Raw genomic sequence first — 19,406 nt, forward strand, 5'->3', positions numbered from 1 at the left:
CTTCGGTGTCCATCTGATTGCTAGGGGTCGGTCAACAGTGTATGGTACCCTCTCTTGGGTACTTCGGAAGGTTTGAGATAAGAGGGACGATTGACGGACCGCATTAGGTTTGATTATTTGCATTATGTTTAGGTTCAGAAGAACCTTTATTTGCTGACATGGCCACGGAGAAAGTTCTTTTTACACAGCACTAAGGATGTACACATGGTTGCATGAAGTCGAACCATGATCAGTAGAGTTGTCGAAGTTGGCATACCTCGACATGATATATAATGAAGATCGATAGAGTCATGCGCCGAACAGGCACACAAGTTCTAGGCATCTAAGGTTTCGTCCAGGGTATCACTACTGCGGATACTTGGACCGATAGAGTCGACGCGGAACTATAGAGAGTCCTAAGTGTTTCTTAGTAGAGTACCTTTTCATGAATGGATTCTCACGAGGCATTTCTATAATCGCCTAACATATACTAGTCATGTAGAGTTAAGGTGGGGAGGATTGTTGACTGAGCGACTCTGCCCTAAATCCACAACCAAACGAGGAACGGGAAATGAGGCGACATTCACTCACTCTAGGTCTATCCATCTTAACTATGCATGGCCGTAACGCATACGTTTAGCCATTATAGTTTTACCTAATGAATTTTAAATTTTATAACAGTGTTGCGACTTTCGCCTTAGTAGGGAAGTATTTACATTTTGAATTAGTCTTTTAATGTTCTCGGTTAGTTATCTGGGATCGAGAGACGTACCAAAAATCTACCAAGTTCCTTGATGCTTCTTGCTAAGCAGTAGGGTTAGACTCCTCCTGTGTCCTTGTCTTTCCCTTCGGTTGGGCAGTCCTTCTTGAAGTGTCCCATTTCACCACGTAGGTGGCAAACCGTACGGGTCGCCACATTGGTAGTTGATGTAATGAACTCAACCGGGGTTCTGCAAACGCGAGCAGTATGCCCCAACATGTGGCACCTAGCACAATAGAGCTCCCGGCAGACACCATGATGATGGTAGTTGCACTTGCTGCAATGGGGAAGGTTTCCTAAGTATGGTCTCCTAGGTGTAGAGATGGGAGGGTTGGCAGGGATACTGACTGTCTCAGCTCATTGCCCTTCGGAAGGTCCTTGAGCCGAGGTACTTCCCTCCTCGATCTTGATCTTTCTCTTCAGTGGATTTGAGTGAGGTTCTTGGGTGGCTGGGTATGCAGGGGTTGGTTGTTGTTGTCCATTGCTAGGATCGGAATTTACAATAGGGCTCTTACTAACATTGGAGTTGTTAGCATTAAGTTGAGTCATGACAGCTGTTACGGCTGCTGAGACTGCATCTTGGAACGTAGCTTCATCGAATAAAAGAGTAGGTTTCTTGCTTGTGGACTGGTTACGCTTCTTCGGTGGCATGGTTTTTCCTACACGGAAAGGAATACGGGATAATGAGAGACGATGTCTAGCCCCGGACATATCTGTCCTGAATGTATTAGGCATAGATTTTTCCCGTGCCTCGGGTACTAGTTGTCTGAGTGTCGACCTACATCCCTATGATGTAGTCCTGGTAATCAAGGTAGGAGTATGAGTATCGGAAAAAGGCTATAAGATGCGAGTCGTTCCCACTAAGTTACCTTTATACTGGGAAAGGTTTCACTCTCCGGTCTGGAGAGATTTGAGAACGATTCGGAACGAAAATCACAGAAAGAGAGGCTCATGAAAGCTCATGGCTAAACACTCTCAATAAAGGTGCGGGGATCCGCCCTAATCGTGTATCTGGCAATGGGAAACGACGATTTACCTAACACATAGCGTGAGTAGTGTAACCTCTAACTCACAAAATTGTATTATTTTATGGGTGTATTAGCGTGACGAATACGAGGAAAAGACACTTCCCAGGTTCCATGTACTGGCTCCCTCGGTCTGCCTCGTGTATTTGACTGGAATCGGCGTTGGTTTCCTTCGGGTAGTTATCTAGGGTTCTTCTCTTGTGAAGACATATTGAATTTCTAATCCGCCTTCCTTCTGATTCCTACTCTGGGTGTCATCACTTCATGATGGATGACTGGGAATCTTCGAAGTTTAGGCGAATTTCTCACCGATGTCCCTAGAAGATATAGGCACTTGGTGAATTCAATAGTCCCAACCCAGTTCATTTATTTCTGATCAGGGAATCTTCTCAATGAACCTCTTCTGGGTCTAAATAAACTCTGCTGTCAAGCACTGAAGTGGATAGGGTTTTCTATGGGGTTCGTGCGAGAATGGAAATGTCTAAAGAATCCTAAGAGATTATTAACATTTCACTAGATGATCCATATCGAGACCTGCTATGATTACACAAGGTATACAAATCATATGTAACTTAGATCTGATAGACCTTCGAATATGTGATACTACTCGGTATCCACATCCAAACAAGGAAAAGGAAGTAGAGCGAAACCACACATTCTTAGCCTATGGGATCCTTATTATATATAACCTTGGGAGTATACCCTCTGTAGTTGTAGGTATATCAATAAGGATCTTTTTAGTTCTTCACACAAGGTTAGTTATGGATCCTAAAATACCCCTATGGTATTTTAATTCTTGTTTGATTCTTATTTTCTGATTATGATTTTGGGATTAGTGTGAATCTTTTAGTGTTACAAAATACTCCTATAGTATTTTGACTTTATGTTTGGCTCTAGCATTCCTAGTTAGTAAGTTTCAGACCTATTGCAACACCATTATCACTCCCAAGCACACGTTCATCGCATCTCGAATAAATGTAGTGGATCAAGTTACATTTATTCCAGCTTACAATTACATAACTGCCCAGGTTTGACTGTAGTGCTCAACATCCGAAGACTTTTATTATTGTTCTTCTTGTGATACTTTTGTTCGAGTGTTTAGGTTTTGGATGTTCTTATACTTTGGTAAAATATGGTTATATTTTAAAGTATAATTCTTGGTCAGAGTGTTTTATCCCTTTGTATTTATAGGCTGTATATCTTTTATGAATTGATATACTTAGCTCACTATAAACAATGCTCTGATACCAATCTGTCACACCCCAAAACCGGAATGGCGGAAACGTTCTGGGGTGGATGACGTCATGTCAAGTATCACAACACATGCATTATAGTATTCAAAGTACAACAAAACATTGCATTAATGGTAATAGTTTTACATGGTTTACATTACAAGGTATCAAAGTAATACAAGTAATAGAATAAATACGGAGTGGTACTAAGCTATCTTCATCAACAACTCCTGGGATGTACCTGTCTAATGCTAACCTGAGAATACAAGTTATTTGAAAAGCGAGTATCAACATTTTTACAAATGCTGGTGAGTTCATAAGCATTTAGTGACATTTTATTCAAATAACCTTATAATGAAGTAGTTTAAGAGATTTCAGTGTATTAGAGTTCTTTCCAGAAAATCCTATATTTTGTTTAATGAAAGCAGCCTTCTACCAAGACTGGACAGAGTTATGTGGTAAAAAGTAGTTTTCCCTTAATCGCTATCATTATCAAAATACTGAATTTGATTATTAAAGAAAGCAAGAGAAGTCAGGGAAATAACATATGCCTCAGCAGTGAGGACTGTTGGCTAAGGCAAATGAGTCATAGACTCCAAGAGAGTATCGAACGAACGACACGCCTGGTTTAGTCTAACAAAAGAAGACACAGACCCCAGAAGGTACCAAATGAAAGGTACAACTGGTAAGGTCTAAAACAGTGATTACAGACCACAGACAGTATCAAATGAAAGATACATCTTGCAAGGTCAAAATAGAGGATACAGACCGCAGACAGTATCAAATGAAAGATACATCTTGCAAGGTCAAAACAGAGAATACAGACTGCAGACAGTATCAAATGAAAGATACATCTTGCAAGGTCAAAACAGAGGATACAGACCGCAGACAGTATCAAATAAAAGATACAACTTGCAAGGTCAAAACAGTGTGACTCTGAAAATGAGTTACCAGCATACAGTGTAAATTGTCGGTGAATACCGTTACCTTAAGACCATGAATTATAAGGTAACCCGGGATACTCGTAACCATAGTACCAGACGCCCTACAAGCGTCTAGAGAATATGACATTTGTCACCCCTTGGCTTGGTAGGTCGTGGACATTAGCTAGCAGTCAGGGTGCGGGGGTGTCAATCCCGTATAGATCTATACACACAATGTCCGCTCTCCCTACAGGAGACTCTGGTTACCAACTAGACGACGGAGAAGGTCGTGTCCTGAAGATGCATCCCAAATAGTGGGTAGAGACTTCCAAATAGTGGGTAGTGGGTTTCTAATGTAAGTGCTGAACTAGAGGTAGAGACTCATAACTGAACTGACTGAAGTAAACCCATATGTCTATGCTTGTGTACATAGTATGTAACTAATGAATCAAACGACCTTCGGATGGACATCCGATCCCACAGACCACATCTCAACGAAGAAAAGGAAATAGGGCGGACAAGCCTTCCTAAGTCCTTCAATCATTATTTATATGCATCTATACAAGCACAGACATACATCTAACTACGCTTGAGTGTGTATCAAGTGGAATCATATCGAGAAGTATAAGTGTACAGTGTGGAATAACCGACTTGTGAAGTATAAGCGTACAGTGGAATATCCGAGTCGTGAAGTATAAGCGTACAGTGGAATATCCGAGTCGTGACGTATAAGCGTACAGTGGAATATCCGAGTCGTGAAGTATAGGCGTACAGTGTGGGATAATAGATTCGTGAAGTATAAGTGTACCAAGTATAAGTGTATCACGAAGTGGAAACGACAACTGATGAAGTAAAAGCGTCTATCAAGTATAAGTGGCTACAAGTATAAGCAATATAGAGACAATAACCGGTATAAGCGTATCACGAAGGAAATGCGTTATTAAGTAGGATTTTTAAATAAGTAAAAGCGAAGCAGCAATAACTAACAAGTAAAAGTATACGTCGTGAAAGGGAACTTTGATGAAAACCTTGGAAAAACCTTTATACTCCAGGAAAATCACATTTGGTATTCTTTGGTAAAATACGTTTGAAAAACTTTATAAATCCTTGGAACCTTTATAAACCAGTTTAAATGAATTTAGATAAAATAGTATAAGTAAGAGTTTTGAAACAAAAGAAAACCTTTTTGAATCCATCATAGTGTCCTACTCGGTAAAACAGTGTACAGTGTGGTAAAATCTTGTGCATGCGGGTTATCAATCACATATGATTGACATGATAACTGGCATGTTTAACTTGTATCCCCCCTATAAAACTTATAAAAACATTTAAAAGGTTCATTCAGGGGTATGAACTCACCTGGTGTAAGTGGATCCGACAAAGGCGCCGGGTGGGTGCTCGGTGTCAAGTAAAGACTTGGACACACCTAGTGACCTATTTAACATATGATAACATATGTTTACATACAACTAGTACATATAATACTAATTAAACAAGTATACGCACCCTAAAGAGCGGAAAACACTTTGGTTAAGTGTTTGGGGTGTCCCGGGTAGCAACTAAGGGCTCAAATGGCTTAGGAATGGAGTTTACTTTCCAAACGTAAACTCTAAACTTAGAGTTTACGGCCCTGGGACAACTCCCATGAGTTTACGGCCGTAAACTCATGTTGAGGGGTTCTAGTGTGTTATTAAGGCTCTATCTTGTTAGTGGAATTTTGCTAGGTCTAAATCCAAGAGGCATGAATGAGTTTAGGGCTTTTAAAGGCATCATTAGGGAGTTTACGGCCCATGAACCATCCCTAAGGGAGTTCACGGCCGTGAACTCCTATGCCATGAGATTATTGAAGTTGTAAGCCCTTAATACCTTCCTAGCATTTTATAGTAATAGTCTAAGGCCATTTGGGGAATAAAAACCAACACTTTGGCATCATTAAGTGTGTTTACGGCCTTGACACATGTCTGGGTCGTAAACTACTTTTATCCCTTCATTTTATTGATTTTAAATGTTCTAAACCCGAAATAGCAAGCCCCTAATTCATGTATTAAGCCTAAGGGTAGTTTGGGAGTGTTTTTGGGACATTTTGACAAGGTTTAGAGGAGTTTACGGCCTAAGCATGTGCTTGGGCCGTAAACTCTCTTTTATGCCCTAAATTGGTTGTTTTAAATGAGCAAACACTCCTGGGCTAATTCCTCCTTTTATTTCCAAGCTTTTAGGGACAAGTTTGGGTCTTTTTGGCCTCAAATAAGGTGTTTACGGCCTAAGGAGGATCTTAGGCCGTGAACTCCTTTTCAACAGCTTAAATGGTCAAATTTTAAGCTATAATCACGAGTCATAATGTTTAGAACAAGCTACAGTAAGTGGACTTACGATTTGGAAGCGTTTGGTTGCGGATTCGGGTCGAAAAAGAGTCTAGAGAGAGAGTATAGAGAGAGAGGGTGGAAAAGGCTCCAATGGAGTTTACTCCCCCTTATATATGGGTGGGAGTTGGAGCACAGTGATATTCTACCCGCTACTGTCGTTTAACGGGGCTTTTGGTCGCACCCGATTTAGTGGTCATAATAATAAAAACTAACTTTTCCATCTAAATGGAAATGTGCATTATGAGTTTCTATTTCTCTTATCATGACTTAACGACATAAATAAATGAAATATTTATTAAATTGGCGACCTCTAATTAATGGAACTTTTATACAGTGGAATATTCCATTAACGATAACGGGAAAAGGTAACGGAACAAAATTGGGTTGTCACACACATCTACCCATACTTTCCACACGGACTATCCCGGAGCTCCTAAGTAGCTGCTCGACCTTCTCGTTCACCAATTCCATCGCGCGCTCGCTCCCCAGCAAAATTCTCTACTCTGCCAGCGCACTCATCTGGCTAAGGTTACTCCTTAGGCTCTTCCTAGATTCCCACACTTCTCTGCCATCAGCTACTGAAGAGCTCATAATGATGCCAACCATCTACCTCCTGAATATCGTCATATTCGCTTGGTAGCTGACTCCCACCATCGAGAGTTCCACAAAGCACGAAGCAAGCAACATTCGAGCATCGAAGAATATATATGACTCACTCTGGGTGATAACTCCGCTTGCTCTGCTCATCCTCGAAAGTACCACCGAACTCTGCAACTCTTCCCCTCGCGGGTTCTAACTATTCTTTCGCTAAGTACCATGGTACTTATCTAGGTATCTCCCCTAGGTTACTCCTCTACTCAAATCCCCTAAAGGATTCCAACTAAATATTCTCACTCACCATATACTCAAAAAGTACATCGCATATATCAGCAATTCCTTGGCTAAGGCATCACAAATCAGGCCACTCTAGTCCTAAGATATGGAATACCTAGCCTGTCTCTAGCATGCAATAATATCTCATAGAGTGCATCATAAATATCTCTTAACACAAAAGTAAGGGGTATTTTGGGAAAATCACCGTTCGGGCTCTGGCTGATAGTACACACTGCTTTTTCTCGCTTTCTCTTTGAACTCTTACTCGCTTTAGAAAATTATTTCTTTGAAAACTTTTCTTACTTCCTCAGTTTGAGTCCAGATTTATCCGAAGGCGCATCCGAATCCCTCAAACCAAGGCTCTGATACCAACTTGTAACACCAAAAATTTCAAACAATTTTTTTCATTTAAAAATAATCGTTTAATTCTTAAAAAAACACTTTGCTTAAAATCTTATTCATAATCGAATTACAAAACATAACTCCATTTTTAACTTGCATAATAAACCAGGACCCTCAAAACATGACTCTTTTTCTGGTGTGTACAATCGAGCCGGTGCCGTCCCGTGATCCCGAGAGAAACCTGAAACACATAACACAAAACACTGTAAGCACGAGGCTTAGTGAGTTCCCCAAAATACCACACATAACACATATTAGCCACTCGAGGCTATAACTCTGTGGGCCCGTGGACCCTACTCTGTGAACCTTCCGGTTCTAACTCTGTGAACCTTCCGGTTCTAACTTTGTAAACATGCACAACATAAATCACATAGAAATAATGCAGTACAACACATAACATACACAGCATACAAATACTCTGTCACATAACTCTGGTTACCTACTCAAGGTAAAGTATAGTGAGAAGACTCACCTCGTGTATCTCGGTAACTCGTAAATCCCTGAAATCACTAGTGCTCGATCTCCCGAGCTATAGTCCTCCTATAACACAAATGTAACTCTAATTAACACTTTCCCAACTAGGGTTGACTAACTCTATCAAGTCAACACCGGTCAACTCTGGTCAATGGTCAACGGTCAACCCAACTCGCCGAGTCTGGCGTGGACTCGCCGAGTCCCTACGGGGACCCGATTCCTCTGAATCCCTTCCGAATCACCGAGTCACTCACCCAACTCGGTTACTCAACCCCTGGTTCGAAAACACAGAACTACTCGCTCCAACTCGTCGAGTTTGCCAATGGACTCGATGAGCGCATTCCATGCACAACCCCAAACGACCTTCTGAGGTCAGATCTGTTCCACTAACTCATAGATCCAGTCTTTCCATGCTTATTTATCACGTAAAGTTTATGTCTTGGCGCTCATATCACACCTATTGACTCATAAATGGTGTTTTAACCTCAAACACAAAGATCCCAAACCAAAACCTCCATAAACTCATATAAAGCTTGGACAAAGAGACACTCTGGACCTCCAAGGGTCCAGATCCAGAACCTAACTCGCTTAAGGGACCATGGAAGCACTAGATCTAGTCACAAAAGGGCTTAATAAGCCCTAAATCAACATGAACATCACCTCAACAGAAAATGGTTCGAAAATAGTACCTCAAACGTGATGTTCTGGAACTCAAATCTTCAGGAAGTTAACCCTCTTGCTTCCTCTTGGCTATAGCTTCCTTTCCCTTGCTAAACAACACCTCCAAGGTCGATAATGGCTCCTTCTCTCACTCCAAACGCTCAACCTCACTAGGGTTTCGCTCTGGGGACTAGTGAGCACAAATGACGGCCATAAGGCCCCTTTAAATAGGCCCCAAACCCGAGAAATTAGGGTTTCATTTAAACAGTGCGGACTCGCCGAGTCCACCAATGCGACTCGTCGAGTCCGGTCATTAATCCGGGTGAGAAATCGCGTCTCTACTCGGCGAGTCTACGCACCAACTCGCCGAGTTCTTCCACAAAACTCAAAATAAAATGAATAAATATAATACCTGAAATTTCGGATGTGACAATTCTCACCCACTTGAATCTGACTTCACCCTCAAAGTCTCATCCATGAAATAGCTCCAAATGTTGCTCCCGCATCTCACGCTCTGGCTCCCAGGTCAACTCAGATCCTATCCGACGTTGCCACTGAACCTGTACCAGAGGCACCTCCTTGTTCCTCAGAACCTTGATCTTCCAATCCACAATCGCAACTGGTCTCTCCGCGTAGTTCAGGCTCGCATCCACCCGAATGTCCTCTAGCGGCACTACCGCCGACTCGTCGGCTATACACATCCTCAACTGAGACACATGGAAGGTATTATGAATCCGCTCCAACTCCGCAGGTAGCTCCAAGCGATACGCTACCCTGCCCACCCTCGCGATCACTCTGAACGGCCCAATATACCGGGGTCAGGCCCACATCCATCAGAATATCCTTTAATGACACTACTGCCGACTCCTCGGCTATACACTTTCTCAACTGCGACACATGTAAAGTGTCATGGATCTGACCTAGCTCTGTAGGTAGCTTCAACCGGTAGGCTAACCTACCTACCCTCGCGATCACCCGAAAAGGACCAATATCTATACTTCCCATCACACGTTGCTCTACCTCTCCCCAGCAAATGCGGTCCGATACCCCCTTCCCTACAACAGCTCAAAGGGTGGCATACTGATGCACTACAGATGGTTGTTGTTGTAGGTAAACTCTTCCAAGGGCAAATACGGGCCACAATTTCCCCCCGAAATCTAATACACATCCCCGAAACATATCCTTGGGCGTCTGAATCATTTGCTCACTCTGAAGTGTCCACAGACATCACCATGGTAAACTCTAGCTCATTTCTCATATTTATCTTCGATATCGAGCACCAGGTCAGCTTTTGGCCCCACAGCTAAACCCCCAAAGGTCACACATAACATGATCCAAAATATCTTACTAACTTCCTCCCCGTGACCACTATCACTGCCCAGTAACATGCAAGTCACGAAATTCCCTTTTTCCTTATAAAAATACAATCCAATCGAAGATCGACTCAGCTCTAACCTCTGGCATCTGCTGCGCATATTCTCCCGCGCGCCTCGCCGATCATCCTGACAGAGACGGAGACCCTAGTCTTGCCCCGGTTTAACCACTAGGCTCCAAAAACTCAACACTAGGGCTACTCAAGCCTAATACTCTTCTGCATCATGCACTTATCGGAGAACACTCCATCATCACACTCTCTTGCCGTCTAGTGGGTACTATGGCTTCCCGCAATATTACGACAGCTTCTGACTAGTGAGTACTACGGCTCCCCGTAGTATCACAACGCCAACTAACTAGTGAGTACTACGGCTCCCCATAGTACCACGACTCCCTCCCTCTGACTTGTGAGTACTACGGCTCCCCGTAGCATCACAACACCCTCTTACTGGCGAATACTACGGCTTCCCGTACCATCACCACTCTCTCTCTCTCTCACTCTGACTTGTGAGTACTACGGCTCCCCGTAGCATCACAACACCCCTGACTGGTGAATATTACGGCTCCCCGTAGCTTCACCCTATACTCTCATTCTCATTACAACGCCACACTATGTTCACTAACTCATGCACCGAGGACTATCATAGATAGCTACACACACACTTGCCCCGATATGCATTACAGAGTATGGCGGCAACCGCCATAACACAGAACCTACCTCTGCGGAGATCCACTTCCTTGAATAATCCCTCTTGATGACAATACACGAAGGGCTCCCACTGGAACCGTGGATACATGATACATCACTAGTCATCTTAAACCCAAAACTCTAAATAACTCCGAAATCGGGACGATATACGTGGAAACTACGAAACACCCTAACGGAGCATCACAATGTCCTATCTCTACCACTGATTCCCTTACTCCCAGCACCATACACATACAACAATACATTTCCTCTTTCACTCAATGCACAACTTCAGTGCATCCAAACACTCAATTGGAATACAAGGAAGGCGCTAACTCTTCAGAACACACTGATGATCCTCCGAACCCTTTCCACTACTACTCAAAATCCAAGCAAGAATACACATCCCAGCTCGGGAGTTGGCTACTCGAAAATCTTCCACCCATATTTCAACCCAGAAGTTCTCAACTGCCCATACCATCATTACGATTCTTCCACTTGAAACGACTCTGACCACCACCAGATTCCTGACCATTGACCACCCGTCGTGGAGACACCCATCCTTCTCTCAGACATATACCACATGCATTATCTCCCCCTGCACCTTTCCTTGATCACCAATGACCCTGATCTCATGAATTTAAGCCGCAGGTTTCTGTATCCAACCCCTAACCGCTCTTGCACAAATCTTTGGTTCTCTCAATAAACTACCCGGTTCTCCCCCACTTAAGGTTTGAACCATCACTATCTGACACATCAACAACCTCACAAACTATTTTCACCCGCAATACGCAATGCCCGATAATCCCCTTTAAGGAAATCAATCGATCTCATAACTCTGAACCTTAGATGAAATCCTCAAGAACTTCTCGTCACAACTGCCTCTAGTCATTCCAAGTCTCGTACCATTCCAATACCAAACAACTCAACTGTCTAATAACATCACTGACTCATAGACTGGACCACGAAATTATCATACTCCCCCTCCTCGACTCATCAACCAACGTTCCAACACATGGATTATCCCAAGAACAGGGACCCACTCCCATATTCAATACCCAACATAGATAGAAAAACCATTTCACTGATTAACTGGATTGGACTCCCCACTGATACCTCTACAATATGCCCTACTATACTCAAATAGGTGTAACGTGGTCCTCGACTATCTCAGTCCCAACTGACTATCTGGTCACGATAAATCACTGCCCCGCGGCACACATGCTATCTGATACTCTGATGGGAAATCATCATCAATGACAACCTGCAGGGTTTACCCGCAAACCCAAAACCTAACATCATGCCTCTCATGTTGCGCACACGAACATAAATAGCACCACCCAGGTCATAGAAGGTGACATCTGCTCTATCGACTAATTGCTCAACTCAGACCGAAATTCTCCCCTCCCTCTGACTCCTTGCCAAAATACTCTGAAAGGCTCTCGGCCTCCCTCTCAAGGGACGCCTCTCCGAACTCAATCATGGCCCACAGGCCTAAAATCCATAGCGTCCAATCTCTACCTCATCAATCGTGACCGAATCAATACTAGAAAACAGACCTTTAATGACACGCTTTTTACGACACGCACTGATTAATGATACGCAAAAGGGCGTGCCCTAAAAATAATGTCAAATCTTTAGAAATTTAAAGAATTTTGGACGCGCATTTTTGCGTGCCCTAGAATTAGTGTCTCACAAAAAAACACAGAGGGCGCTTATGTTAAAGGCGTATCGTCTTGAAATGTCGCTTTATAATTTTACAAACGCGCTCTTCAACAACTAACTGCAGGAAAAAGGAAATAAAAAAATAGAAAACCCGCCTTCCTTCCTTGTTTCCCCTCTTTAGCTCTGGGTATTTTCTTTGACCACAAAAATCTTCTCCGGTCATCCTCCGCCTCCTACGTCAAGTGTTGCTTGCATCTTTCCCTTGCACTCCGACCGCCGCCACCGATTCTACCCCGTTCGTTGACATCGATCAAGGCTCATTTACTTCTACCCACTGGAACCACCATATCTCCCACTCGATGTTGAAATTGTCAGAAAAAGCCCTAATTCGGTATTATACTCTCAAGTCTCAATATTAAGAATGCAAATCTTGATTCTTGTTTGTTTCTTATTCCCCACAGATAAACCGAAAAAGGGGAATTAGAATAACGAAGGTAGCGGGAGGTTTGGTCTGGTGGTCGTGGTTCATCTATCGAGCAAGGAAGATGGGAACGCAAGCAACCATGGTGGCTCGATGATGCAATCAATCGAGAAAGGGGAAACACCTCTAGTGCGGGATCGATTTGACAAAAGGAGAAGGGAGAAGCAGCGATGCTTCCCTTGTCTGCCGCAGCTAGGGGGAAGGCGCTCCGATGGTCTCCTTGGTCGTTCTTCCTTGTCGCCATCAGATTACACGTAGGGAGGGGACTCAACTAGTCCGATGGAGCAGGTCAAGTAGCGACTAGTAGATCGGGATGATCGATCTATTCGTGAGGAGGAGGAGGTAATTATCGGTTCTTGGTGAGCTTTCCTTGGCTTCTTAGACTCCGTCATCGGTAGAAATCGGGGTAAGTGAGTCGGTTTCTTGTCTGATTTCGCTGAAATAAACAGAGGGAGGAAAGGTTTGGGTGGAGGTCTAATCGATGAAAACAGTGGGAGCCTCTTGGTCTCTTCGGATGCTACTCCATCTCCAGTGGACACCTCCCATGTAATCCGTTTTACTTATCTATTTTGTCGACTATCCTGTAGGTCTCTTCTTCTTATTCACGCCTCCACCATGGACCTCAATTTTTAACCACCTGATGCTCGCTTCTTTCTTCTTGAAAGACCCTCCGTCATACCAAGTTACTATTCAGGTAGGTTTGAGCCCTAATATTGAAAAATTGATTTCTTACAAGTAATATTTTTTTTTATCTTATATTCTGTGAGTTCTTCATTTCTCATTCACATGCATCAAATTGCTCAATGAAACCTGTCCTAGGATCATTCCCTCTTTACATTTTTCCGATCTGCTCAGATCACTAATGTCGGGCCAATTGGCATCCACGGTGGTGCGGGACAGCTGACGTCCCTTCCTCCCTCTGGGAAAAAACCACCACAACATCATCCCCAACGTATCAAGACCACAACCTCACACCCTCGCCACCAATGTACATCAAGATATCTGCCAGCCACCACCACTAACACTTTTTTAGGTTGGATATTTGTTTGGGTTTGGTTTCTTGAAGGTGTTCATGGTGTTCTGGGTCTCCTCAGATACGGTAAGTTATTAAATTCTTTGGTTATGATTGATATGAATTCTGCCCTAAAAGTGTTTGTTGAAATGTCAGTTTTGTTTTGGTCATTGTTAAATCATTTGATTCAAACTTATATTGCAAGATTAAGAGAAACACGTACGAATGGATCATAGGAATCTAACAGTAAATCTCTTTCTTCACATATTTTTTGTGGAGTATCCTTAAAGTTATCATTTACATGGTCGAACATGAAGTTAGAGCTAATGAAACTTCAATTGAAGAGGCTAGAAAACTTTCATAAGAATTATTTGCATCATTAAGAAGGTTTGTTATCTGTCAAATATATTTGGAAAAAAAATCTAAACTTATTGTTTATGTTACAGGTTCATGAACGAATGACACAAAAAAATATTGATGGCATTATAAAAGGTATAATTTCACTACTAGAAAAAGTATAATATAATACGGTTGAAAGTATGAATATAGTACATACATAGAGGGCGTATTAGTAGAGGGGTGTATTAGATTCCATGCCTAATAGAGTACGGCTATTTAACCGTACTCTATATGTATCCTATCTATTTACAACCATCGCATAAAAGAATCCAATACACCATATTATAGCATCTAATACACCATAAACAACTGTACTTGATGTCACATCCCCCATTCCTGCAATTCATTCCTGATTGCATTCCAGCCCATTCCGGCTTTGCATTCCAGCCTTATTCATCACCCAATTCCACTCCATGGATGTTGTTGCGAAACACATAGATCACCATTCCAACTGAAACGAATGGTTCAATTTCAAAATACAATGTCCTAATAAGATATACATTGGAAGTAAAATATTTTAATGAGAAGTGAAACTACAATACTATAATAATTTTGTTTTTTGGAATTTAAGTGATCTAACTATAAATTAAATAACTTGTATATTTTATACAAGTGTTTTGTAGTTCCAAACCAGTAACTTACTTCAAGATATTTTGTTTTGGGTTTACAAAATCTTTTTTCTTCTTCACCTAACCTTGGTTGTTTGCACTACTACCTCCTCCATATGTAAAATCCTAAAATAAGAACAATCTCAATTTTTAGTTACATAGTTTGAAAGTCTTATGGTGTAGGTAACTCAACTTCTTAATTACTTATATGCCCCTACCCCGGTTTACTTGTTATTTATTTATTTATTTTATGAGTATTGATTTATTGTGACTCAAACTCCAGACTAGAAACAATCTAGCATCAGACTAAAAAATTGATATGACAAAAGAACTAAGGATGAAGGGATTATATATAGATTTTGATATATCAGAAACAGGAAGTTCTATTGAAGTAACCGATGCTTGATTGAAACTTGAAAGATGAATAGCAAAAGTTGTTTTAAAAAATGGTTAGATTGCACTAAGCTTATAAATTAGTTTTTAAGAGACAAACTTTATATTTTATATTACTAACCATAAGCAATTTTAATATTTAATTATTCAAAAGTACATATTCTTCAGTAGAATGCTATGCCTCAAGTTATAAAACAAAGTCAATGAAGATTTTGTTTTATTGGATTTCCTAAATAAAACAAAGCTAATGAAGATCATTCTGGGAACAGGAAAGCCAAAACATGTATAATCATGGTGTGAATTAGCATTTTGAGCAATCACTTCATTCATAAACAACCAAATGTAAATGAAACTTTGCCAAACAAACAGTTCAATAAGGTTGACATAAAAAAACCAAAGAATACTACAATTGGTGAAAGTGTTTTTTTTTCAACTTTCACAAGTAAATTGGTTGTTTAAAACTATGGATCCAATTGCTGATTACTATATAACCATTGATAACGAAAGCTAACACTATAAACAATAATAAATCAAAAACCTAGAAAATTAGGATCAAAGGAAACTACAAGAACCAGGATATTGAATTGATATTATTGATCTAGAATAACTACTTTAATCATAAAATTTTGCATCAATCATCAAAATTCCAAAGAAATTGCACTTAAACAACACTCGCGTAATCAGGTCTGTTACATGACAGACACTGGCATCAACACAACAATTAATCAACGAATTAATCAACTACACCCAAAAAGTCGATTGTACCTATAAACAATGTGAAATGGGGGGAGGCGGAAGCGGCTGGAGGCCGGAGGAGGAAACTTTGTTGGTGTCGTCGACAGGAGACCAGAGGCGAAGCTGTCGTCGGGAGAAGCGGATGTGGAGTCAATGACTTTGTGTAGCTGAAAGCATAATAATTAATAGTTTGATGAAATAGTTAATTTTTTATAAATGAGAATTATAAAAAAATGAGAAGTTCTATGCTGTGAGTAATAACCTTTATTGATTTATCTTTATTTATTTATTTATTTTTAATAAATATTTTCTCAAAAGTTAATATTATTATATTTTGTTGAATTGCAGGGGGATAACTAGAATAGAGTAAGTGGACAAGCAATGGAGTTCAAGCAACTGAACATACATGCATGAGAAGTATTTGAGAAGGGCAATGATGTCCATATGCAAGCTGCTCCTTCACAAACTGAATTGTTATATAAGAATTATAAAGTGAACAAAGAGAAGCTGAAATCTCAAGTGAAGGAGAAGTTAAATATGATCGTGTTGGAAGAATCATCAAAGGAAAGCTGCTTCTTCATCTGCTAGAAGAGCACCTGTCTCGGGGACAAAAGGGAAAAACAAGAAATATGTAAGCCCATTCCATACCACATTGGTATTTTGTTTTTTATTATGATATGTTTGTAATTTGTAAATCGCAATTGGCAGTGTGGTGGTGGTGGTCAGATACTGGGGGGAGGATCTTCCCTGAAAATGCAATACCCTCCATCAGGGCCAAGTGGGTGGGGCCAGCTTGGTAATCATGTGACTTCTGGGCTAGTTGCAAATGAGTCTACTGAAACATCAGCATTCTCCCCATTGATTGGAAGAGAAGTGAGAACCAGATGGCCTGATGACAACAATTTTTATGAAGCAGTTATAACAGATCACAACCCCGTTGAGGTAATTTGATATTGCTTGTAGCTCCACCTCCAAATTTTATGCTGGAAAAAATATACTTTCAGGGTCGGCGTGCATTAGTTTATGATATTAGTACAGCAAATGAGACATGGGAATGGGTTAATCTTGCATAGGTATGTGTAGAAAGTTAAAATCATGGGTGATATACCATGTCTTAAATAAAATATTGCTTGATACTTGATGCAGATATCACCAGAGGATATACAATGGTGGATCAGGTATTCAGTTCATGGAATGAGTAGACCCGTCGGACGTGATAATGGTCCTGGTGGAGGTGGAGGTGCAGGGAGAGGTAGAGGGTTGCCCAAAAGTCAAGCAGCAGCAGCATCAAGAAAAGATTTTCCACGATCACAGAATGGCATTGGAAAGAAGGGTCGAGACAATATTCAGTCACTTCACACTGATACTCTTATAAAAGAGGTACATACATGATAATTGCAGATATATCATATATGTATATTGTATATTTTATTTACGAGAAGGGAAAGGAATTTTAACATTCATGCCACAGGTTGAAAGGGTATTTGGGTCTAGTCATCCAGATCCTGTTGAAATACAGAAAACTAAGAAAATGCTCAAGGTTAGTTAATTTTGAAAACATGTAATGTATGATTTATGATTGAAATAATAATAATAATAATAATAATGATATATAACGCAGGAACATGAACAAGAACTGACTGATGGCATTGCAAGGCTTGCAGATATCTCAGATGGTGAAAGTGGTACAAAAACTAAATTAAACTATACTCTTCTTCCAACTCTATTAAATGTTTACTTCCTGAGTCCCACTTAAAGAGACAAGTGAATGAAACTTAGAAGACAAGAAATGTTTTTTGATGTTCCTGAGTTTTTATAATGGAAAGAAGAGAAAGGATAATCTTCCCTTCCAATTTGGAAGGATTTGGTTCCTTAAAATAAGACGTGAATTTAATTTCTTTTCTTTTTCTTCAAACTCGGGAACACATAAATTATTAAAATGTTTATTTACCTTTTATTTTTTCAAGCCTGGAAACATGAAAATATAATCTTCTTTTCTCTCCTTTTTTTTTTCTTTTCTTTGGTAAAACTTGGGAAATACAACATAAAACTAAATGACATATATGAATATAATTATAATGCTTGAATTATTTACTTTACAATTTTCTTTCAGGTGATTTGGTAAAGATGGCAATGGTTAACACTAGTGGTCCAAACCATTTACCTTCTTTTGGGCAATTGATTGGCAATCTTACTCAAGATATACCACTTATTTTTGTAAACATCACCTTCAACTAATAAAATTTACCAAAAAGCCCTTCAAATAACTTCCACTTTCATTCTTGAATTTACTTCACATAGGCAATGACCAAAATAATTCCAAAGAGACACTCTTGATTGGAGAATTAAGCTTCTTGAATTAGCTGTTGGAATTGTGTGTGTGTGTGTATGTGTGTGTGTATATATATATATATATATATATATATATATATATATATATATGGTCTTGCTATATATAAACATTAAATCTTTGTTGTTGTTTTCAAGTTTTTTGCAGATATACAAGTGTTGCATTCTTCATTTCAATTGTACATATGTTTGTTTTGGTTTGCATGCAGTCTTTGTTTGGCAGCTTGGACAAACTTTGTAGCACCTGATCGTCCATGGCATTCTTGGTAAAACAAATTTATAGTGTACTTCTTCCATTCATGTTAGTAATTTCTCATTATGATGTGTTGTTTCTTGTGCAATTTTGTTTTTAGGAGGTATTATACTTTATTAAATGTTGCACATCATGGAACATTTTAGGGCAGTTGTTGGTTTTCCTCTTGGTGATCCATCAATGAAGTGGCCAACATCATGTAATAACATTTAGGGGAAGATGTAGGTATATGTTTTTTTAATGAATAATGTAATCATATGTATGAATATGAAATAAAGTTTGTTATTTGTATGACAATAAATTTTATGCAATGGATTGTATTTTTTGTATATAGCATTTTATTTTATGTTATGAGACATTAAATGCAAATTTAATTTGAAAATTAGTAAATCTGTAAATAATTTTTTTTTTAATATTTAAAATTATGATATGCAAAAATGTGTGTCGTCTTCATTTATGACATGGCCTTTCTTGACAAGGGCTTCCTAGATACGCATTGCGTGTCATAAACACACCTGTCATAATGTTACGACACGGAAATGTGTGTCGCCTTCCTTTATGACAGGGCCTTCCTTGATACGCATTGCGTGTCATAACCGCGCGTCGTAAATGCGCGCCGTAAATGCGCGCCGTAAATGCGCGTCGTCTCTCTTTTATGACAGGGCCTTCCTTGACGCGCATTTGTGCGTCGTCTGAGCGTTTTACGACACGCAATGAGCGTCGTAAAAGGCTGTTTTTCTAGTAGTGAATAACCGGAG

The 19,406-nt window shown here is 40.3% G+C and overlaps 1 pseudogene across 1 annotated transcript; it reads left to right on the forward strand.

Annotated features, from left to right (window-relative positions):
- The first annotated feature begins 16,279 nt into the window (after positions 1–16,279).
- Positions 16,280–18,441, forward strand: LOC145049479 (protein EMSY-LIKE 3-like; annotated as a pseudogene). Its single transcript, XR_013683281.1, has 9 exons — positions 16,280–16,296; positions 16,395–16,412; positions 16,587–16,677; positions 16,755–16,988; positions 17,051–17,119; positions 17,193–17,426; positions 17,518–17,586; positions 17,668–17,731; positions 18,160–18,441. The product of XR_013683281.1 is annotated as a protein EMSY-LIKE 3-like (transcript).
- The last annotated feature ends 965 nt before the right edge of the window (positions 18,442–19,406 follow it).

The sequence above is a fragment of the Lactuca serriola genome, chromosome 5 (assembly GCF_051521515.1).
Source record: "Lactuca serriola cultivar US96UC23 chromosome 5, Lser_US96UC23_V15, whole genome shotgun sequence".
In the NCBI taxonomy this organism is placed as follows: Eukaryota; Viridiplantae; Streptophyta; class Magnoliopsida; order Asterales; family Asteraceae; genus Lactuca; species Lactuca serriola.